Consider the following 24686-nt stretch of genomic DNA (forward strand, 5'->3'; position numbering starts at 1 on the left):
TTAATGCATAATGGACTTAACCTCTCAAAGGGCTCCTAGGGAAGCGAACTTTATCTCTATCTCACTTTTTTATCTGTTTTTGCCTCCACCTTTAACAGAATTAGATTTCAGTATTGTTTGGCATCAATGCAGGTACTTGAGTTGGCAGAAAATTGGTGATGAAATTGAAACTGGTTCCGAATTGGGAACCTCCATTTCTTTACAAGCATAACCAAAAGCCTTAAAATAGCACTGTATAAAAGAAAGGCAATTAATCTGTTATTTTTGGATTTAAACAGTGCGTTTAAATAAGAAGATGCCCATTTATGCTGTTCACCTGTGTTGTACTTCCTGCATTGTTAGATTCCAAATGTTTTAATTGTAGTGCATTTTCTATCTCCATGATCTGGCATCCTATGACAGATCATGGAATGTTCAGTTACTATTTATATGACGTCAGCTGTCACTGTCAACCACTTGACAGCTGGCGCCCGTAATTGCTTGTTTATTCTGTCCTGCTTCCTGCGGGTCCTTTTACATGTATGAAATTAAATTCTTGTGACATTCACTTTGAATTGCTCCTTTTGTCACACTACAATTGGCGACGAGGATGGGATATCGTGGAAAGGACCTGCGGGTATTTTTTGGGAAATTCCTATCGATCCAGGTTTGATTGATGAAACCTGTCATGACGGAAATGAGGTAAAGCGGACTTCTGAATACTTCTCGGTGTGAGTTTTGCCACGCGCATGAGGTGTCACTGGGAAGCGCTACATTAACCTGTATAATTGAAGGATTTGACGGCGTGAGTCAAGATTTGAGCGAGCGCTACTTGAATTTAACTTGAGCAGCAAGCGGAGTTATACGCGACTGTGTTTGATCATACTAAACAAGTCGAGCTTTTGTTTGGGAGTGAAATTGACGAAGCTGAGGCGAGCGCTGAGGAAACAGTCGGCGTTATGTGCTGAAAAGAGAACTTACTTGCTGGCGCACAACCCAGTCAGAAGCAGGCGTTCGCTAGAGGTTAACAATCTCCTCAGCTGTGACGCGTGAGGCATTCTGGGAGGTTCTTCGTCAGTTTTGATTAGTTCTCATAAACAACACGTCATCTTACGAGGCTGCGTGCGGCCATTTTGAAATTGTTTCATACTAACAAACATCGGGAGTTAATGGAAACTCTCACAGAGCACTGACTATAATGTTATTTTAGTCAATTTTGAAGTGAAATTAACTCTGGTGAAGCGGTAATTCAAACAGATTATATTTTTTCTTATTTTGAGCAATTAAATAATCTGGAACAAGTACTGTTGTGAATATTAATTTTTTTTGCGGATACATATATTTCCTCTTGGCAATATTTACATAAGGAAACATGGCTGAGAGCAACAATATTTGTGCACCACCCCGTTTCTTAGAAGAGCCTGGCAAACCTACTATGAAGTGGAAGAAATGGAAAAGGGCTTTTGAAAATTATATAGTATCCATTGATGGGAAAGCTTTTGACGCAGAAAGGAAATGTTCTTTATTGTTTGGCCTATTGGGAAAGGCTGGACAGGACGTTTTTGACAGTCTGCCTGAATTTGAAAACCCACCTGGAACTTTTATACCCATGAATGAATATGATGAAGCCTTAAAAAGACTTGAAAAACAATTCGATGAGGAAAATAATATAATGGTGGCTAGACATAGGTTTGCTTTAAGGAAGCAACAGGAAGGGGAGACTGTTGATGAATATATAGCTTGTCTGAGGATACTTGCTGTTGAATGTGAATATGATGAAATGACTGATATTTACATTAGAGATCAGATCGTTTTCTATTGTTTCTCAAAGAAAGTCCAGGAAAGGTTGCTGGCTTGCAAAAGACCTACATTGCAGGAAGTTTTAGATATTGCTAGGGGTATAGAAAGATCACTTGTATCTACAAGAGAATTATCTCATGCAGGGAATAACACTAATGTATTTTATTTACAGGACAAAAAGAAAAGTGATGGTAAGACTTTTGGAAAGAATGTGTGGGATAAGAAATTAGGAGGTAAGCATATGAGTTGTTTTAGATGTGGATCCAATGACCATCTAGCGGATTACAAAAATTGTCCCGCTATTGGTAAGAGATGCGTAAAATGCAAAAAATATGGCCATTATTCTACTTTATGTAAGTCTAAGACATCAGGTAACAACGTGAATATTAACACGGTGGGAAGTTTTGATGAGGAAATGTGTTCGAATATCATCCTTTATGTTGAAATGGTAGATGGTAAAATTGTAGGCCCTATTGGGGATGTTATTATAGGAAATGTTGAACTTAAGTTTACTGCTGATTCAGGTGCACCTATAACTACAGGATCAGTTCTTGTAGCGTTATACGATACCACCACTAGATGGTGATAACCACATGTAACAGATAAATAAATAAATAAATCCGTTATTTCGTGTTTTGGGAGACATTTTTAGCTTTCGATTATTTAGCTCGTCCTTGTCGTTTGGAGTCGAGGATCAGTTCATGTTTTCGTAGGCGGTTGGGCTTGCTTTTCGGCTCCAGTGCTGCTTCCTGTGTCGCCCGCCAAGAAGAAGAAGAAGGAAGAACGAAGAGAGGGGAGCACAGCAGAGCCGTGAGACCGAGCCCATGGGAAGGAGAGCCTGAGGAGTGAGCGCTGGGGTGAGAACGGAGACTCAGTATTCGGGCAGTCTGGTGGTAAAGGCTGTGGGGAGGGGCACGATTATTAACACATCCGTGATACTACAGTTTAGGTAACTAAAGTCCACGGTATCTGTGCTGCATCGATCTCGTCGGAGCTTGTGTTTCACATAGAACACCCGATTCCTCTCGGAATCTTGCTCCCCAAGTGTCTGCACATGCCTAGTAAGATTCTATGCCAAAAGGAGCATGGCACCTCCCAAGAACTTACCTCACCTCCCCAAAAAACCCTCTTATCAGCCAGTGAGTACGTACCCACTTAACATATTACACCGAGAGTGTGCCCACCCATTACAAGTTAATGATCCACAACCTGAGACTTCTACACCGTTTTCCGAAATCTGACTCTTTCCTCCACCTTAAACTTGTGCTGCTAGGGATCCTCTTCCAGAGGCTATTTACCTTACTCGGAGATTGTAACCCTCACCCTGAGCTTGTAGGTCTGTGTGTTGCATCGCCTTCAGGGGTGCTTCTCATGAGTGGTGTTGACCCGTGTGTTGTGCAAGTGCACTCTAGGGATCTAGTTTAGTATTTTATTCTGTTTCTCCTCTTCAGATGTCTCTGTCTCCTTACACCTGCCTCCTGTAGTCTCCATAGGCAGCCTCGGAGTGGCAGGTGTGTGGCACAGACAAGTGTAAGCTCAGACCAGCATTGAAGAATAATACAGGTTATTTATCATAGTATTCCGACCTTTCTTGAAGCCATCTTACATGAGAAGCAGAATGTCATCTCACGTATAAGCATGGGTATTACCTTTATAAAGTTTCGTAATTGGCAGTTGGTTTGATTTTAATTGTATTTCAAAGTTGTACCTAGCTCACACACGTTTGTGCTTTTTATTTTTGCCCTTTCCAGCGTCTGAGTCATTAGATGAAAGCAAAGGCAACAAGGAGATTGGCAATTTCCAGATACAATTATAAAAATGCTCACCAGGATTTAGTTTGGATATATGCCTAGAAAGTGATGAAACGAGCAATTTATGTATTGCTTTCAGTAGTTTTTCCTGGACATTGAAACTTTTTTGCAACCAAAGTGATATTTAGAACAAAGGATGTGGAACTGGTATTGGTATGTTCCTGGTGAGATTAACATCTGGCACCACAATTTCCTCTTTTTTGCTGTATTAGTGGTTGATGAAGTATCTCTAAATAGCTTAACCATTTTAGATACAAAGTGGTGTTCTATGCATAGTATAAGATTGCCATAATGTTTAGTGTGACAAAACCGCTTGAGACCATCATAGGGATCATTTCCCCAAGATAAACTTCTGCGCATGCAGCAGTGTGTCAGCTTTTAGGATGAGATATACCTGCAGTAGATCCCTTCATTCATACAGAAAGCCTCCATATGAGAGACCTGATCCTTTGCATCCAGTAACACATAACAAGGGACACTAAATTCCAGTGCCAGATTTTTCCATAATGCCCCCATTTTTAAAATGCATAACATTTCAATCATGTTCTGCCTAAAAACTACAGGGAAATCCTCAATAGCGAGGTACTAGATTTCCTCCGAGTACCACTTCGGGCATCAAGCATTCTTCTCATGGACATTTGTTTTTTGTGCGGTAGAGAACCTCATGTAAGCCTGGCATTTTTTTCCCGTACAAATCCCAGAATTGTACCGAGGCAAGATATTCTTTGCTGGGAGCTGGTGTGAACTGAGTTAGGGGTGTATTTGTTTGTAAGTATTCATCTAGTGTGCCAGGTTTCTCGGGGCACAGCACTCACTAAGATTGAGAAACGGTTTTAGTGAGTTTAAATTGAGTGTCTTTAATCAGAACTACGCTTGGCGTTGCTGCCATACTGGTCTTTCCTCTTTCTATAATATGTGTGGGACCAAAATATTCTGCAGGAACCGAGAATGATTGCTTTCTGTTTGTTGTAGATTTTAATTGCTGCTCCTCGGATATAAACGGGATAACAAAGCTTGTTTTAGGCTGCTGTTCTAAGAGGATTTGAGGAAGGAAAATCCTTGTATAATTTATGTAGGTAATTTTTCTGTGCATTTCCTGGTAGTATTACTCGGTTTTATTAGGTGAGAAATTGAATTGCGGGAATGTGCATGAGTTGCTTTAAAAAAGGCTTAAAATCACGCATGACTGGTTAGTTGCTCTTCCATATTATGGGAACTTTTCGATTCCTCAGTGCCATGCCATACTTCCTAGCACAAAATAAAATAATGGACAGAGTGTTGAAACTTTTCCTTAACACTCACCCACAGATCTGGGTTAAATCCATCGTTATTTTGCTCGGCACGTCACCCCATTTTGGACCCAGTCATATGCAAACCAGTCTGGACTCTGTTCCCAATGTGAACAGTCCAGCCCGAACTGCCAGGCCAGGTCCTCCCTGGACACGAGCATCCTGCGACGGTTATTGGGGTATCACCCTATATCAGCCAGGTTAGCTTGAATCCAATGGTGCCGCGAGCAAAGGACCCACGTCTGGCCATACCCATAGACACCAAGGGGCACATACAAACATTGCAAAATAAAATGATGGACGGGGCGTTGAAACTTTTCAAACACTCACCCCCAGTCACAGATCTGGGTTCCATCGTTATTGTGCTCACCACGCCACCCCAGTTTAAACCCAGGATGCTTGTTTCTGGCCCAGGGAGGAATTGACCTGGCAGTTTGGGCTAGACTGTTCCCATGGGGAGCCGAGTCAAGACTGATTTGCATGTGGCTGGCTCTAAACTGGAACGGCGTGGCATGCAATACAATTATGGATTTAGCCCATATCAGTGACTGGGGGTGAATGATTTGTTCAGCATTCCATCCATCATCTATTCTTTTTGCATATGCCATACTTTGTAGCACTTCCTTTTGGCTTAAATTTTTGCATATGTAAATAAGCACAACATTTTTTTCATCAGGACTCCCCAAGGCAGTCCTTTGGCATTATGAATATCTCTAGTTCTGGATAAGTAAACAAGTGACCCCTCTTTGAAACCACAGACTCCAAAATATTTTCCGAAATAGTCTTGTTTTCCACTACGTGTAAACGATTTTCATTATTTCCCCAACTAAATATAGGGTGGTAATTGTGCATTGGGGAAAACAACTGTGTTTTCTTTGACCTAGGTCAATTGCTCTGGCTATAGGCACATGTCAAATAAACGACACACAGACGTTATTTTTATATATGGATATTAGTGTAGATAAATTGCTGGTGCAGTCATTAGCTATGAAGTATTTAGGTATATTGTCAACATGTATTTTGTTTGTTTATCACACAGTATGGGATGCTATGGTTTATGAAAACCTGCTATGTAACCTTTTCCTGTATTCTACATTTTGCATAGTATTCAGATTGTGTATGTTTCGAAGCTTATTTTACATCTACTATGATTTTTCTCAACTAAAGAAGTCACACAAAAGGCTTTAAAAACGTATTAAGCGTCATATTGACCTCTTTCGGAATGAGAGAATTAACTGGAGGATTTTTTTTTCCTCCTTTGCCTCTTTTGCAAAGCTCAGAAGATGCAGATATGCAGCTTTTACTGTTATGAAAACTCCCTTTCCTATTCTCATTTTGGTTCTCATTTAGTCTTATCTTTAACCATTGGATAACTTTATTGTCTTGGATGATGGTTATGAAGTCCTTCCTGGCAGCTCAAGTTCAAGAAGCATCAGAGAAACAATACTTTCATTCATAGTGATAAAAAAAAGGATAGGCTTCGTACTACGTACCTTCAGGGGATAGTCATATAAAAAAGTAATTCTGTTTCGATGGCAGCAATAATTTCCATTTGATCGGGTCATATTATCTCAGTTGAACTCCAATATAGAATTGTGCTGACCTGATGGCTTATGACTACGTCCATTGGTCAGTTGTACAGAGATTAGTTTGATGGTTTAGGTATTTTGGATTACATGAGTGAGTAACATGCTATTGGATGTCCCCAGGTGGACCTGTATGAATATTAGAGTAGAGCTGTGAAAGTGTTGCCCTCCAGTGCTACAACCTACTGGAAGCAGAAAGCATAGGTACATTTTAGTTCTCAGTTATACAGATAAAATGTTTTTAAGAGAACAATAAATTGAAGTCAAATATTAGATTTATTTTTATTTTCGAGGACACTTGGATCACGAGTCGGTCGTAACTGTATTCCTGGAGTGGAGGTATGGGAAGTTATGGAGGGTGATAGGAAAAAGCCACTCACCGTTGCAATTTTAACAGGTTTGGATTCTCACTGATGTTTCTGGGCACAGATTCATCCTGCTGTCATCTGGGAAGGCTCAGAATTGTAGGAGTGGTGGAGAAACTACCTTCCCGAATAGGTGAATACGACTGCAGTAATTCCATTGCCCTTGCACTTTGCTACTCATAATCAGCCCCTAAGTAGAGAACATCATAATCAGCCCCTTCCTTTTCTCCGACATTGGTAGGAATCTGAAAATCCGGGTCAGTCCACTCATCCTGCTGCTGAGATAAAAGAGGGGAGACAGAGTTGGATACCTTTCCCCAGTCATTAGGTAGGTCCGCTCTGCCCTTGGTCCGATCCCCCCCCTGTTACACAGCTAAATTTTAGCAGATCTACTATGCTCCCTGAGGCATGCGCAGTATGTCTGCTAAATAAAATGGATTGTGCTTTTGTGGGGGGACGTAGTTGAACTACGCCCCTCCGATCTGCACAAAGCAGACATCCACCTGGAGAGTGTTGTTTTTGAACTACACACTATAGCTAGATCATCGCTCAGCTCCCTCAACCCCTTTCTCGTGTCTTCAGGAGCCTGGTATAGAGGCTAAGAGGGCTGACCTGCATACTGCAGAGTTCATGTAAACATGAAACTCGTGTTTGCATGAACACTGCTAAATGAAATTATTACAAGTGTAATGACATAATTTAGTAGTTGCTCGTGGTAGGGCAACGCCTTGGAGCCCCTGAAGATGAACCGCCCCTGGAAGACAACATGCCTTCCTTGATTTACCTCACAGTGGTCGCCTCTGAGTATATATACGCCTTCCACCTCCATGGAGTATCGTATTTCTGCAAATATGGCTTCTGGAGGACAGGGCAAGGTAAGTGTCAATCTAGCCCAGTACCCCTCTGTTCAGGCTGCCTCCCCTCTTGGTCTCACCTCTCGTGCAAGGTTCACCCCCACACCATTTTCCCTACACCCGCTGCTCTCCCCAGAAACAGACCTGAGTTGCCCTGGCTACTTTTTGAACTCCTTCACCATATCCGGCCTCAGGGCTTCTAGGCACCCACTACATTGCTAGCAACTTCACGTTGCAGTCAGACCATGTTTCAGCAGGCAATTTGCTCTGCCCCCAGAATTGCACCTTATCTTGAGGGATTTCTATCTTGGGCCTTAAAAGCCAAGCTGCTACTCACTTGCATTCCTTGCCTTGCCCCCTGAAGTGGTTCCTTGATGGACATTGTTCTTTTATGTGAATGTGTTTTAGGTGATTTGATTTGAGAGTCTGCTGATATGTCTCAATGCGTGAGGGTCATTGGGTAATACGTTAGGGGTTTTGGTCAATCTGTATAGCTTTGTGACCTATGGGGGGGTGACCTAAAGGGGGGTTATTGACGTCCATTAATGGGGATTTTGTGAGCTGTGAGAGGCTGATGAGGGGATTTGGACATTTTACTGGTAATTTTGTTTCTTCTAGGTTGCCTTTTTAACGAAACATGTCAGGATCTGAAACAGGATACTTTTCCTAAAATCTGCAGGGATCATATGGTTTTATATATGGTGTCTTATCATTCTGTGTCAGAGTGAAAAACCCATTAGACACCTCGATAGTTCTGTTTTTTCTGAGTAAAATTGTTTTTGGCTTTTTAAAAACACTTTTGAAAATGTACTCATTTGAAGTTATTGTTTCACAAAGTTTCCATGCTAAAGAGCAATGGATTTCGGAGAGACGGGTGTTATTGGTGGGTTTTAGAAATTGCAGTTGTATAGATAAAGATAAGGCTGATGTGCTGTTTAAACACTGCTATGATATCTTATTGCGTTCAGCTCCCTCTGCAGACGTTTGTTTATATCTTTTTGACCCAATATTCAACTTCGAGAATATGAACATAATAGTTTAGTGGGCGATGTTCTATCCTATAGCGTGGGCTGTTAAAGTGAAGTTATCATTTATGCAGATTTTGATTTGACGACATCTGAGGGTGACTTGGCTATGAGTCATGACTGACTAATGTCCTGTTGCCTGAAGGCCTTGAAAGCCTTCAGTGTTTGTCTGTCGTGGTGGGGTTAATGGTAGAGAGGGGTCAGATCTCTTCTACACGGCCTTGTTCTCCGGAAGATGACAACTCTGATGAAGGGATTCTAAGAGGAAAGGAGAGGCGAGGCAGCTTTATAGATACTGTGTCAACTCCGTGAAGCACTAGAGTGTGCAAGACGTGTCTGCAGCTTGTCTGAGCCGGCCCGCTTCAAGTCGTTTGGGTTCTCGTAGAATAGCTGTACACTCCTGCCTAAGTACCATAAAAAGGCTGTTTGTTGGGAGTTGTAAGCACAGGTCTCCGCCCTACCCCACGCGCCTTGATGGAGCGAGATAGAAAACAAAATTTTGTTTAAACTCGCAAAGTCACATTTCCATAACATGAATAAAATTATTAATGATGTGTGATATGTCGTGCTAATACAACCTAGATTAAACTTTACACGTGGGGGGACTAACATGTGTGCTCATAAACGTGCATAAATGTTGCATCTTTTTGTTCGTGCAAAATAATAAAATAATTTATTGTTTTCGTTTTTGTCATTACTAACTGCTGCATATTTAAAATAAGCATGTGCTTGTTTTGCTTTTCCTTGTCTGTGTGATGTCATTTCTACTATTCTAGGTGCATATGGGTCTCATAGAAAAACGGAGACTGGTAAATATAAACGCTGCTTTATTTGTTTGCAATGGCTAGGTAACATTTGATTAATCGGGTGGGTTAATTAATTAGTAAACCATGGGGTGGATACAGAATATACTTTATTTCTTACATTAATACTTTTCTTGTGTTTGTTTTATACTAGAAATCATAAGTTGCCTGCTTTTGAGGCCTAGCTATTTGAGCCGCAAAATAAAAGCTGACCTATAATTCTGCAGAAAGTCACGAGACGCCCATTCTGAATTAAAACGTTTATTGAAGCTGCATTCACAAAGCAAAAACTGATGAGCTGACATCATTCTGTCGGACATGGCCAAGGTCGAAAGTGAACTTTTTGTCAGTCCTTAACTTGGCATCCGCGGAAGTTGCACTGAAAGACTATGGAAGCTGCGAGGATGACTTAAAACAAAGTTGCAATCGCAGGAAGCCTCTGGCTTCACGTGGAAGAGACAATGGTCTTTGTAAGACATGATTTTGTGGAACTTTTTAAGAATCGGGTGACATGTCACTTGTCACTCTCAGCCAATGGGACGTCGAGTATTTCTGAAAATTTTCCTTCGCTAGTTTAGTTAGCGTAGAAAGGTATAAAAAGTCATGCCCTTAGGGTTGGGCTGGCTGCTGCTTTCTGACTTTCCGATGAGGGTGATGTGCTGCTGGACTTTGCGTGGAGCACGTAAGAATCCTCAAAGATCTTTACTTTAATTTCTGTCTATTTAGCTCAGTTAGGGAAATAGGTTTTAGAAATGCTAAACTTTATATAGTTTCTTTAAACTGATTCAATTGCTTAAATTGTACTTTTCTTATTTCTTACCATCATGCTTGCTTTATTGCAAATAAATTTCATTTATAAAACTTACAACTTATATACCATAATTTAGAAAATAAAATCTTACTTTTGACAAACAAGCTGGTCTTGGTTATTTAGAAGTATAGGTTACCTTTAGCTAGATCACGTCGCCTATAGTGGTCATTTAAATGATTGGGTTTTATTCTAATGACAATATTCTTTCTGCAAATGTATAAAATGTTTATAGTTTGTAAATAATGTGTATATAGATTTATTTGACCACCTGATTCAGTAGGCCCAAAAATATATCAGGTTCATAAATGGGTCCATGTATAGTTTAGAATTTTGTTTATAGGTTATGAAATTGGGTAGCGTAGTTTATGATATATTTTCTATAGCCCGCTGGATCAATTATCTGGTAGCAGAAATTGATGGTTGCTAAGCGGTAACCAAGGTAACATGTTGGTTGCTAAGGATTGCGTCATGGTATGCAAATAGGATTAATGTTTTAACACTCGTTAAGTTCGTTTTTCGTGCCTATCTGTAAGCTATACCGGTATAGATTGTGTGGCGAGAAATTAGTCACGCAAGCCATCTGTTCGTTTGTAGTGATATCGCCGAGTATCACAAGAGGTATCGCCGTGTACCATAGTGTTGTCGCCGAGCAGCACAGTTTTAGGGCTAGGTCTGAATCTTGTATAGTGAGGATTTTCTAAGAAATCAAAGCAGCATGAGAATAGGGACAAAGCGCCTTCCATAAAACTCACTGTGATGAGAGTAATAGTTATATCCGAGCTTGAATGAAGGGTAAAATTTAACGTCGGTGCATGATTATCTATAAACAGGTTAGAGTCCTGTACGGGTACATGTTTCATATCTATAAACAGGTGAGAGCCCTGTACGGATAACGTCGTTATTTTGCTAACGGTGCATGATTTCTATAAACAGGTGAGAGTCCTGTACGGATTTCGTGTGTGTTTGAATTTAGGGAATTTTCCGTGTAAAAGTGCGAGTTTGAATTGTATTTTATGTTCAAGTGGAACTCTTAGAACTTTCACTTCGCGGTGGGTTCAGAGCAAAGCGAGTTCATAATTATACGTGTTAGAAGGGTGGGGTAAGGTTACTCTACTGACAATTGAATATTATCCTTAGTGTGAATAGCGCCGACTATTCCGAAGTGTGGATACTTGAATGTATGTAAACTATCCTAATTAGTGAAACGAACAGATGTTGTCTTTATAAGTCATTGTTAAGAATTAATTTACACTGAAAAGTGTTCTTAAAATGGCGCTGTGAAAAGATTTTGTGAAGGAGGGGTAAGCGCCAGGAGTGAGAAGCGAGAAACCGCAGCTGCTGTGTACGTCACAGAGCCGCGCTGGGATTGGGTGACCTACGTCACAAGCTGTATTCTGATTGGCTCCTGAGTCTCTGACGGCCCTGTGAGCTGATTGGTCCTTAGGAAAATCTCCAAAATTATTGGTTGAGCAGGAAACTGACGTAGCTCAACTGCCATTGGCTTGTTGGTGTGTTTCGCGCACGGATTGGTTGTTTTGCGGAACATCCCGGAAATATTTTACGAACGATTTTGTGAATTAAATTTAACTTTTAAAAATGAGTTATCATTTTAAACATGTTGAGAAAAAGACAACATTATTTCAGAAATTTAAGAATTTATTTTCACCTGACAAGAAAATCGAAACGCGAGGTGGTAAACTACTTCATAAGTATAAAACACCTGCAGCGTACATGGAAGGTGAATACGGATATCATACTGTCTTATGGTTCGACAGTTGGAAACGCTATACTAAAAACGATGGTGTTTTGGCTTGGCCTGATGATGGTTCATTTAATGTAAGAGTTTTAAGAAACTTACGAGAGAAAATGAATGCTCTTGTTCCAAAACCGAGACCAACTCAATTTGAAGCTTTAGTTGAGTGGGAAGATGAAATGTATCAGTTACAAAGAGAAGCTAGTGGAATTAAAAGACCTTCTAAAAATCCATCATGGAAAAGAGAAACTCATGAAGATAGATTACGAATGTGGAGACAGGGAAACATGAGTGAAGGATTGTATTTAATTCATGAAATGGTAATGGGTTCTCCTACAGGAAAATCTATGGAAAGTGAATCTGAGGATGCAGTTATGGAAGAAATATATACAACTGCTAGAAATAAACAGCCTAATCAGCCTTTGAGACCTCCTAGATCATGGTCTACTCCGGTGGTTTCTACTGAAACTTCACCGAGTGCACCTCCAATTAGTGAAGCTCCTAAACTTTATCCAAATAATTGTGAAATCACTGAAACTCCTAGAAGACCAGAATTTGAGAATGCTCGAAATGAGGGTAGACATTTTTCAATGACTCCAAGAGCAAGGGAACCTCCAAAAGATTATACAAGAGAAACAAGAAATGTTGAGGATGATGATTATAATGAATACTTAAGGTCTAAAGAAGAATTAGTCAAAAGAATGACAAAAGGCATGGAAGCTGTCACAGTTCCAGTAACAATAGGTCCTGTTCAGCCTGTATTTGATCAAAGAAATACAAACAAAACTGGATTAACTATTCCTTTAAATACAGAAATTCAAAAGCCTGCTGAAAAATTTTATTCAGACTTGACTGAATTAAACACTTCTAGATCGAGAATGCCTGATTTAACCTTTAATGAGGATTTATCTCCAAAAACACCAATGGGTGCTATGTCAGATGTAGGAAGTCCTGAAGTCAGGGTAACTACACCAAAGCTTGATGTGGCCAAATTAAAGGCGAATATAGAAGAATTAATAATCGGAACAATTGGCCCAGATAGTTTAAATTACTATCGGGATGATGAACTATTATTCATTTGCAAAAGTATTCAATGGAAAACGAAAAATAAATATGATCAATTAGAGGATCTAGCTGCAGAACTTGAAATCGATGTGAGTAAACAAAAGAATTTTGCAAAACATTACAGATTAGATTTCTCAGAAAGCGACATTGAGAGTTTGAACTCAATGGGAAGAATAGTTCACATTAAAGATTTAATTGTCTATATCAAAAAGCTAGGAGAACTGAACAAATGGAGAGTGAAATGGACTAAAAGGAAGGAAGATGAAAGATTAGAAAGAATGTCAAAACAATTTCCAATGAGAGAAGTTGCAGGTGGAGGATATGTTCATGTCCCATGGTCGAGACAGGACATTTTGTTATTTACAAATGACTTTCCTAAATTAAGAGAGAAACCTGTTGAGTGGTACAGACAAGTCGATAGATTTATCAAAGTGTCAAAAGTTCTGTGGATTGATTTGGATGGATTTTTTGACATTGTTGTTCCATCTGATCTTTGGACAGAATGTAAAATTTCTATTAGTTGGCCAAAAACAGAACCTGAGCGAATTAAAGAAACAGGTGCCCCAAATCCACTCGTAATGGATTTTTACGAGAAAGTAATTGTTTGGATGAAAAACAAAATTCCACCCAAAGAAGTTGATTGGGTTAAAATAGAAAGAACAGAGCAGGAAACAAAAGAATCAGTTCATTCTTTTTATGAAAGACTACTGTTAATCTTTAAACAATACAGTGGTTATGAAAAATTAGATGAGAAAGACATGAGTCATTTTATCTATAGATTTGTTTATGGACTAAAGCCTGAAATTGGAGAAATGATCAGAACTAGTATTGTCGGATGGCAAGCACTATCTATTGATGATATTCTGAGAAAGGCAAAATATTGTAGCGATGAATTAGAAGTAAAACAGAAAAAGCTGAAGGAGAAAGCCATGTGGGCACAGGTAAAGGTAGCTGAGCAACAGATTGCCAGCATGGGAAATAAGAACACTAATTTTGTTCAAACTGGAAATACGAACCAGATACAAGGAAAGTTTAAAGGTAATAATTTCCAAAAGAAATTTAGCCCAAAAATAGAAGAGCTGAAACAAAGATTACCTTGTTTTAATTGTGGCGAAATTGGACATTGGAGGGACGAGTGTCCTCATCCTCCTAGAAACTTAAAGAATCCCTTATTGAATCCACAGATGCAGAATGGTGTTAACGTGCAGCAACAGCTACAGATGCAACAGGGGTTAAATGAATTTAATATTCAGCGACAATTACAACAACAGCAACAACAACAGGTGAATAATCGTCAGGACCAGTTGCCACAACCACCTTTTCCGAATTGTGGGGGAGTTCAAAAATATAATCCAAACGTGGGATTTCAGGGATGTGAACAGGTAATAAAACTACAAAAACAGCAAAAGCAGCAAAGGGTTCAAATGCAAAATGCTTCACAACAGTTTTTATTGACAGAAAGCCAAGACAGTGATTCTGATGATTATTGCTGACGGTGCCCGAGAGAGGAGGAAGAGTGTGTTGTTGGAGCCACTCTTGAGGTTGACCAGTCCGGTCCTTATGTAAACGGGAAAGTTAATGATGTAGACATCACTTTTCTAGTGGACACTGGTGCTACCCGTTCTACTGTTAGATCAGTGGAAATTGAAAACCTACCTCTCTCTGGGGATACCATCCAAGTTGTCGGAGTAAGTAATCAGCAAATTAAAACAGACTTAACTGATCCAGTACCAGTTGAAATTGGAAATTACAGAGACAAACACAGATTTGTGGTTTGTAATAGTAGTCCAGTAAATCTATTAGGTAGAGACATCCTATGTAAAATGAATTGCAGAATATATTGTTCTCCTGAAGGAGTTGAGTTACAAACAATGGAGGAAGATGGTTTGTACAGAATGACAATGATGATGATGGAAGCAGAAGAAACAAAATTGTTTCCTGCATTTGAAGAAAAAGATTTACCTGAAGAGCTAAAAGAAACAGTGAAATCTGAAATATGGGATTTTACTGGGAATGAGATGGGTCTGATGAAAAACGTAGATCCTGTTAAAATTGCATTGAAGCAGGGAATAGAATTTCCAAACACTCCACAATATAAAATGAAAACTGAGACAATTGAAGGTATTACACCTGTAATTGAAAAATTAATCAAGCAAGGTGTATTGGAAGAAATGAAGAGTAGCTCTTGTAATTCACCAATTATGGGAGTTAAAAAGGCTAACGGAACATTTAGGATCGTACAAGATTTGAGAAAGGTTAATCAAATTGTTATTCCATGTTGTCCTGTGGTTCCAAATCCAGCAGTGATTCTATTTCAGATTCCATATGATGCTGAATGGTACACAGTCATTGACCTTTGCAATGCATTCTTTACTGTTCCTCTACACCCAGACAGTTATGAAATCTTTGCTTTCAGATTCCAAGGTAAGACCCTTGGATGGACAAGAATCCCTCAGGGCTATACAGAAAGTCCTTCAATCTTTAACGAACTGTTAAAAAGATCATTAGAAGATTTAGACTTACCAGGTAGGTCTACGTTGGTGCAGTATATTGATGATTTGTTAATAGCTGCAAAGACAAGAGAAAATTGTGTAACAGACACAATAATTCTGTTAAATCGCCTTGCAGAAGAAGGACATAAAGTGTCCCCAGCAAAACTACAGTTTTGCAAACAGGAAGTGAAATATCTTGGTCACAGAATTGCAAAGGGAAAAAGACAAGTAACAATAGAGAGAATAAAAATGATTCAAGCAATGTTACCGCCAAGAACACAAAGACAGGTCAGAATGTTCCTGGGAATGGTAGGTTACTGTCGACAATGGATAAGTGGATTTTCAGTAATTGCGAAACCACTACAAAGACTGACCAAATCAGATGTAAAAGATCCAATTATTCTCAATGATGTTGAGATGGAATCTTTTGAGAACCTGAAAAAGAGCTTATGCCAAGCTCCTGCTTTGGGTATGCCAAATTATGAGAAAGATTTTGAACTGTATTGCAGTGAGAGAGAAGGATGTGCATTATCTGTGTTAATTCAGAGACATGGAAACCTAAAGAAACCTATTGCATATTTCTCTGCAGTTCTTGATCCAATTGCAAAAGCATTACCAGGTTGTTTAAAAGCGGTTGCAGCTACAAGTATTAGTCTTGAACAAAGTGAAGGAATCATTATGGGATTTCCTGTAAAAGTTTTTGTGCCTCATTCAGTTGAAATATTACTGACAAGAGGTAAGACTCAACATTTAACAAGTAGCAGATTGACAAAGTATGAGAAAATCATACTAGGAGCAGATAATGTTTCGATTTCAAGATGTTTGAATCTAAATCCTTCTACATTACTGCCTGATTCTGAAATCGTTAATGACATTGAGACAGAACATGAATGTTTAGATGTCATGGAATTCTGCACAAAACCAAGAAAAGACATCAAAGACAGACCTTTGCCTGAATCGGATTTTGTCTACTTTGTAGATGGCTCATGCTTAAGATCCGAAGGTGGTGTCTTGAAAGCTTCATACTCAGTTTGTACAGTCGAAAACATTAAAGAAGCATCATGTCTTGAAGGAGTTCGTTCAGCTCAAGTAGCTGAATTGATTGCTTTAATTCGTGCATGTGAAGTATCAAAGGATATAAGAGTTACCATCATTACTGATAGTCAGTATGGGTACGGAGTTGTGCATGATTATGGACAACTCTGGTCACAGAGAGGATACATGACATCAACAGGGTCACCAATTAAAAATGCAGTTTTCATTAGAAGATTAATTGAAGCAATACAATTGCCAAAAGAAATTGCCATAGTCAAGTGTGCAGCACACACTAGAGGGACTGATTATATTTCCAAAGGAAATGCCTTCGCAGACGAAACAGCAAAGTACTGCGCAAGGAAAAATTATTCTTACAATCGGAATAGAAGCACAGAAACTGATTCAAATTCATTAATGCTAACAACTATTGTAGAAACATGGAATGAGATTAGAGATTTACAAAACGAAGCAGATGATGAAGAAAAAGACCAGTGGTTAAGATCAGATTGTAGACAACGTGATGAAGATGGAGTGTGGGTTTACAAAGATGGGAGAGTAGTTTTACCAAATTGCATGATTTCTGACATGGCCAGATTATATCATGGTCCTGCACATTTAGGAAGAGATTCTATGGTCAGACTGTTTAAAGAAACATGGTTCAATACTAAATTTAGAACCATTGCAGAATCTTTTTGTCAAAGGTGTTTGTCATGCCAACAAATGAATCCAAACAGAAAATCAGTGGTGGGGACAGGAATAATTGGTCGAGAAGGTGGTCCCTTCACCAGGTTACAAATAGATTTCATTGAAATGCCCTTACACAACTGTTTGAAATATGTACTTGTAATTGTATGCTTGTTCTCAAGGTGGGTAGAAGCTTTTCCTACAAGACATTGTGATTCAATTACAGTAGCAAAACTAATGCTCAGAGAAATCATCCCAAGGTACGGTTTTCCAGTCACTATTGAGAGTGATGGAGGAAGTCATTTTGATAACAAACTGTTGAAGTTAATTTGCGAAGCTATGAGCATTGAGCAGAAAATACACTGTGCATACAGACCAGAGGCATCAGGTGTAGTTGAACAAATAAATGGAACTATCAAAAACAGAATTGGAAAAATGTGTCTAGAGACAGGAGTGAAGTGGACTGATGCTCTTCCACTTGTTTTGATGTCAATAAGAAGTACACCAGATAAAAAGACAGGTTTGAGTCCTCATGAAATTTTGATGGGAAGAGTTATGAGGCAAGCTTTTGTACCTGTAGGTAAACTGTTGAGCATAAATGACAGTGCAATTTTGGATTACTGTAAAAGGTTATCTGATATGGTAACTTCTGTGTCTAATCAGGTGGGAACTGAAGCACAATCAAATGACAAAGTTTTGACACATGATCTGAGACCTGGAGACTGGGTCAGAACGAAAGTACATCGGAGGAGGAATTGTCTATCTCCTAGATGGCAGAAACCTAGGCAGGTAATCTTGATCACTACTAATGCTGTAAAGTGCAGAGGATTGAAGCGTTGGATTCATCCAAGTCATACTATTCCAATACCAACTCCTGAGAGTTCTGATGTTGAAAGTGATACCACAGATGACTCTGATTCTGAAGCAGAAGACAGAACAGAAGGTGAAGTAATTCCAGATTCTGAAGATCGACAAGAAAGTCGACATCTGGAAACTGTGCCAGTGAATGGAAATCTGACAAGAAAAGACTTAGAAATAATTGAAATAGATTCTGAAGGTGAAGAGAATCTGCTAAAAGGAAAGATAACTGAGGATTCGGTTGTCTATGTTGAAGACAGAGAAGCTGAACCAAAAGAAGTTTCAGACCAGGAGAGTATCGAAAGGCAGAGAACAAGCTCTGAAGTAAGGAACAAAAATCCGAAATCTGGGAAGCTAGAGGTAATTGAGGAAGAGGAGGAGAACGAATTACCGAGTACCAGTGATGGAAGACAAAGTGAAGTTCCTGAAGGAGTGAAATTGCCGAATAGAGAAGTTCCTGAGTCAATTGAAATTTCAGACTACGAAACTGAGGAAAGTGACGTGGAAGGTGGAAGTGAAAGCAGAAAGAAAAGGACTTGGAAGTCAGAATCGAATAATTCTGAACCAAAGAAAAAGTACGTAAGAAAAGCAGACTACTGGCCTGGTGGAAGATTGAGAGTCAGATTGATTAAAAAGCCAATAGAACAAGTTGAAGAAATCAGTAGTCAAAAGAGTCCTGGAAAAGAGGTTGGAGTTGGAAGGAAAATAGAAGTGATATCAAGAAAAGGGAAGAGAATAATTAGACCGAACCAGAAATACAAGTCTCCTGAGTGGACTTACTTAGTAATTCCACCTGTTATAGACATATATGATAGTAGTGAAGAAGAAAACGAAATCCAAGAAATTAGTGACAATGATTGAAGTACAAATTTATTAAATTGGCATAAGGCTGAAGAAATCCTGTTAGTTGACACAAGGTCGAAGAAAAACTGTCTAGTAGAAGAAAAACTTATGTATGACATAAGGTCGAAGAAATCTTGTTTAGGGTTATAAAAAGAAAAATATTTTAAAAGGGGGGTGTATATAAATTTTAAAATTTATTTTTATTTTTTATTTTATTTTTGAGGCTAAAACTAACCTAAAAATGCCTTACATTAAGGAGAGCACTTCAAAATGCTCTGTTTTTAAAAGATGCTGTAAGATGACTCTGGTGTGTCTGCTCATTTTAGTTCTGCTCTGGTTGGTACTAGCTGTGATTATACCTTTAGAAATGAATAGAGAATTACACAAAGTTAATTTAACAAGCAAAGCTCTGGTTAGCCAAACTAAACATAGTGCATCTGCAAAAGTAATTGATCATCAGCCTAACATTCATCAAGATAAATCAATAGGTGATTTTTCAAGCAATACTTTCACAAAGCTTTTGAGTGAATATGTAAAGGTAATGGATGCAAAGGATTGTTATGTATGCGTTAAATTACCCGCTTCTGTTTCTGAGGGAGTAACATATAATATGCTTCCTCTCACTTATGCTGTTACATGTAGTGTATTAACTAGTTTATTTTATCAAACTGGTCGTTTAGAATATTACTATTCAAATTATGATGAGATTTTTGCTAATGTCAAGATTGATAATGCTTTAAATAAGCATAAGAAAGCTAAACAAATGAGAGAATATTTCCTTGTTACTAACGAACTCACTTATGAGTATGCTTATAAGAATAATCTAACATGTAAATTAAGTGCTGAAGGAAAGAAATTTTTGAATATGGTTGAGGAGAGAAGAGCAATTTATAAGAGAAATGAATTAGTCAAGCAGACTAAGTCATCATTCTGGCAAAAAGAGGATGAGAAACTAAATGGCAAAATGCTTGAAAATATTGCAATTCACATAGACAAACCTGTTAGTGGAAAGCTTTGCATTAGAAGAGATAACACACTTTTTGATAATTATTTTGTAGGTGCAAGCAACTGTGAAGATACTTATCAGATTATGGGAGGTTGGGGATTTAAAGGTGGAAAAGATCCTATCTTTCCTGGAATTTATTTTGTTTGTGGTGACAAAGCCTACTACAACCTTCCAGACCATTGGTATGGAACTTGTTATGTGGGAATTGTTTTTCCTAAAGTGTTTCATGTTGACAGAGATTCAGAAGGATTATTTAAAATTCATAATTATGTAAATAGAGCTAAAAGAGAAACTTTTACTGAAGTTCTGGGAGATATTTTCCAAGCTGTAATACCTTTTGTTGGTATAACCCTAAATGCAGGGAGAATCAGAAAATTGTCCACTATAGTTGATAGATTATCAACTGACACTGCTGATGGATTTCAATTAGTGAATGTTGAAGTTATTGCAATTAGATCCATGGTAATTCAAGACCGTCTTGCTTTAGACATACTCCTAGCAAAGGAGGGAGGAGTCTGTGGCATTTTACATGTCCAACATTGCTGTACATATATACCGGATGAAAGTAAAAATATTGAAATGTATATTAAGAATATTACACAAATGCATTCTGAAATAATTCCTTTAGAAGAAGAAGATTTTACTGGGAAACTTTCAAATAGGTTTCAAGCAATTAAAAACTGGTTTCATAATATCGGAAGTTCAATTCTTGGCAAGATTCTGGCACCTTTGATTATAATTATATTCATTTTTATTTTGACTAAAGTAGGTTGTTTGTTGCATAAAAGAAAGAAGCATTTAAGAGAAAAGAAGAGAATTTATAAACTCAGAAAAGAAGAGGAAAGGGAGATTGAGTTGCAGGAGTTACATAGAGAGCGTCATGTTAATTGCAAGGATTATGCTGAAACAGACTTTTAGGTTTACTAATACAATGAATTTGAATCGATTTCTTATAAATTAAATTTTCCAAAATTTTGAGTGCTGGTGTGGTGATTTGTTAATCACCAGATGAGGGAGTTGATGGAGCGAGATAGAAAACAAAATTTTGTTTAAACTCGCAAAGTCACATTTCCATAACATGAATAAAATTATTAATGATGTGTGATATGTCGTGCTAATACAACCTAGATTAAACTTTACACGTGGGGGGACTAACATGTGTGCTCATAAACGTGCATAAATGTTGCATCTTTTTGTTCGTGCAAAATAATAAAATAATTTATTGTTTTCGTTTTTGTCATTACTAACTGCTGCATATTTAAAATAAGCATGTGCTTGTTTTGCTTTTCCTTGTCTGTGTGATGTCATTTCTACTATTCTAGGTGCATATGGGTCTCATAGAAAAACGGAGACTGGTAAATATAAACGCTGCTTTATTTGTTTGCAATGGCTAGGTAACATTTGATTAATCGGGTGGGTTAATTAATTAGTAAACCATGGGGTGGATACAGAATATACTTTATTTCTTACATTAATACTTTTCTTGTGTTTGTTTTATACTAGAAATCATAAGTTGCCTGCTTTTGAGGCCTAGCTATTTGAGCCGCAAAATAAAAGCTGACCTATAATTCTGCAGAAAGTCACGAGACGCCCATTCTGAATTAAAACGTTTATTGAAGCTGCATTCACAAAGCAAAAACTGATGAGCTGACATCATTCTGTCGGACATGGCCAAGGTCGAAAGTGAACTTTTTGTCAGTCCTTAACTTGGCATCCGCGGAAGTTGCACTGAAAGACTATGGAAGCTGCGAGGATGACTTAAAACAAAGTTGCAATCGCAGGAAGCCTCTGGCTTCACGTGGAAGAGACAATGGTCTTTGTAAGACATGATTTTGTGGAACTTTTTAAGAATCGGGTGACATGTCACTTGTCACTCTCAGCCAATGGGACGTCGAGTATTTCTGAAAATTTTCCTTCGCTAGTTTAGTTAGCGTAGAAAGGTATAAAAAGTCATGCCCTTAGGGTTGGGCTGGCTGCTGCTTTCTGACTTTCCGATGAGGGTGATGTGCTGCTGGACTTTGCGTGGAGCACGTAAGAATCCTCAAAGATCTTTACTTTAATTTCTGTCTATTTAGCTCAGTTAGGGAAATAGGTTTTAGAAATGCTAAACTTTATATAGTTTCTTTAAACTGATTCAATTGCTTAAATTGTACTTTTCTTATTTCTTACCATCATGCTTGCTTTATTGCAAATAAATTTCATTTATAAAACTTACAACTTATATACCATAATTTAGAAAATAAAATCTTACTTTTGACAAACAAGCTGGTCTTGGTTATTTAGAAGTATAGGTTACCTTTAGCTAGATCACGTCGCCTATAGTGGTCATTTAAATGATTGGGTTTTATTCTAATGACAATATTCTTTCTGCAAATGTATAAAATGTTTATAGTTTGTAAATAATGTGTATATAGATTTATTTGACCACCTGATTCAGTAGGCCCAAAAATATATCAGGTTCATAAATGGGTCCATGTATAGTTTAGAATTTTGTTTATAGGTTATGAAATTGGGTAGCGTAGTTTATGATATATTTTCTATAGCCCGCTGGATCAATTATCTGCAATCGGCACGTCCAGGCACTGAGTGTCTGCTGCTGTTCGTCTCAATGTCTGACTGCCATTGGCTAATTTAGTGGGTTTGGTCCTTCTGGGTAACATTGTGACTGACCTCAATTGGACCTCTACAGGGGTCACTAATGTCCATTACGGAATTTCTGAGTTGTGAGAGGTCTGATGAAGGCATTTGAGAAGTTGTGATTTTCTGGTTATTTTGGTGGTTCTGGGGTGTATCTTTAAAGAGGCGTGTAGGGATCTGAAACCGGGTAGTTAACCCAATATTTGTTTTCTTTGACTAAAACCTGCAGAGATCATATAATTTTATCGGAGCGCCTCACGTAAATATTTACTGTCACGTTTTATATACAAAAGGATACATACACAATACCAGCACATGGTTACACCAAATTATACAGAGTGAGGTGCTGGTGAGCGTTTCATCCTGAATGACATTGCTTTTGAAATACTTTTCGTTCACAGCCTCGTCACTCAGGAATGCATTCAAGGTTGATTTGCTTTCTTCGAAAGCGAGTGTTCCTTGGTTTTGAAAGGAACTTATTTGGAGACGTGTAATTGAGATGGAATGGAAGACATGTATTAAAAGTAGAAAAAACGGATATCGGTGTTTTTAAGAAGGTGTGATTTCAGGGAGCAGTTAAAAAGGGAGACGTTGGGCAGTCTAAGCAATACTTCATTCCCGAGAAGGACGGACGGTGAACGGGCGTTTTCTTGAAGCGTTTGCTCTGTACCTTGGGAGCGTCGACGACTGACATTCAGTCGAGCGCTGTCTGTCACAGAACGATCTAACACTCTAAGCTGTTAAACCCCGGAAGGGGCGTGGTCTGGGGTGGCGGTAAATTCTCTGTACTGGATATTTGTGCAGCACATACTTCAGGGGGAGGTAATTGCGTGGAAATGATTGTTACGATGGTAACCGCGCGTGAAGCTGTTGCCTTTTTGAGCTTTTAAACGTTTATAGCCGCAGCGAGGACATCAGCGCCCGCAGTTCGTATTCAGTGCTGATCTTCTGAGCGCGGTTTAACTGGGTCGGGTCCACCAGGGATCAGACTCCCCAGGAATTAAACACCTGACTTGTAAACCTGTTCCGCCTTATATTTATGTCATTAACTTTGCAGTAAAACACGCTGATCCGTTTCTTAAAAATGACTAAGAAACTTTGAGGTATTTCACGTCAGCGATGTGTGCCTGTTTACGTTTCTCATTTTATTTAATCTTTAATCCCCTAAGGATATTTGTTTTTTCCCCGGGATGCGTTGCTGTAGTTTTTTTTTATCCAACATTTAGACACATTTTTTAAACTTATTTTTATTAGCTTTTTTGTACAAGATTAAGGCGCACTAAGACAGCACTGGCGCCACACGGGGCTAAAGTATGTTTCATACAACTTCCAGCGTTACAGTAGGTATGATTGATTGCCCAAATTTGAAATATAAACAGTAAAAATAGGACAATAACAAGGCATATCCTATATCAAAGTAAAACGGCAGCAGAATAAACGAAGCGGCTTGTCACCAGGGCTTTCACGCACCACTCCTGAATAAGGCGGGGAGGAGGGAAGATGGGCGAATGGGAGATGGAGTAAGGATCGGGGGCGCGGGGAGAGTCGTTGTGGGGGGCGGACACGGCCACAGCACCTCAGACACGTCCCCCGTGTCGCTTTGAAACGCACATAGACGAAGTATTCATGCAACATATTGATGTCGTAAAGTAAGCTCTGTGAACAAAGTTTCCCCTAGATTTGTGCGCGTTCGGGTTGTGCGGTCTATGGTCGAAGACAGAACTTTTCTCGCAGTGCCTGTAAGCGGGTCATAAATGGACTCGGAACATATGCTCATCTAACCCTTGGACTCTGTGCAGATCTCACAGAGCAGGGTTCCGGTGTGGCAGTTGTAGTTGCTTGCCTGTTTACATGTTTCAGACGTGGCCATAAACCACACCTCTTGGGAAGGATTCCTAGTTTCATTTCTTAGACCGCACCCTTTTTGGACCCTCCCCACTGAAAGCCCTGCTTCTAACCTAAGGGCTATCAGCATGCTGTGCTTAAACTC

General features: G+C 38.9%; 1 protein-coding gene across 3 annotated transcripts in view; it reads left to right on the top strand.

Annotated features, from left to right (window-relative positions):
• Positions 1-2488: 2488 nt before the first annotated feature.
• Positions 2489-24686, top strand: part of TSPAN14 (tetraspanin 14) — a 330168-nt gene continuing 307970 nt past the window's right edge. The window contains exon 1 of one of the 3 annotated variants that reach the window (XM_078643329.1): positions 2489-2636. The gene's annotated coding sequence lies outside the window, so the exon portion shown is untranslated. The remainder of the gene's footprint in view (positions 2637-24686) is intronic. The other 2 variants (XM_078643331.1, XM_078643330.1) reach the window with 2 other exon arrangements.

The sequence above is a fragment of the Lissotriton helveticus genome, chromosome 5_1 (genome assembly GCF_964261635.1).
Source record: "Lissotriton helveticus chromosome 5_1, aLisHel1.1, whole genome shotgun sequence".
Classification (NCBI taxonomy): domain Eukaryota; kingdom Metazoa; phylum Chordata; class Amphibia; order Caudata; family Salamandridae; genus Lissotriton; species Lissotriton helveticus.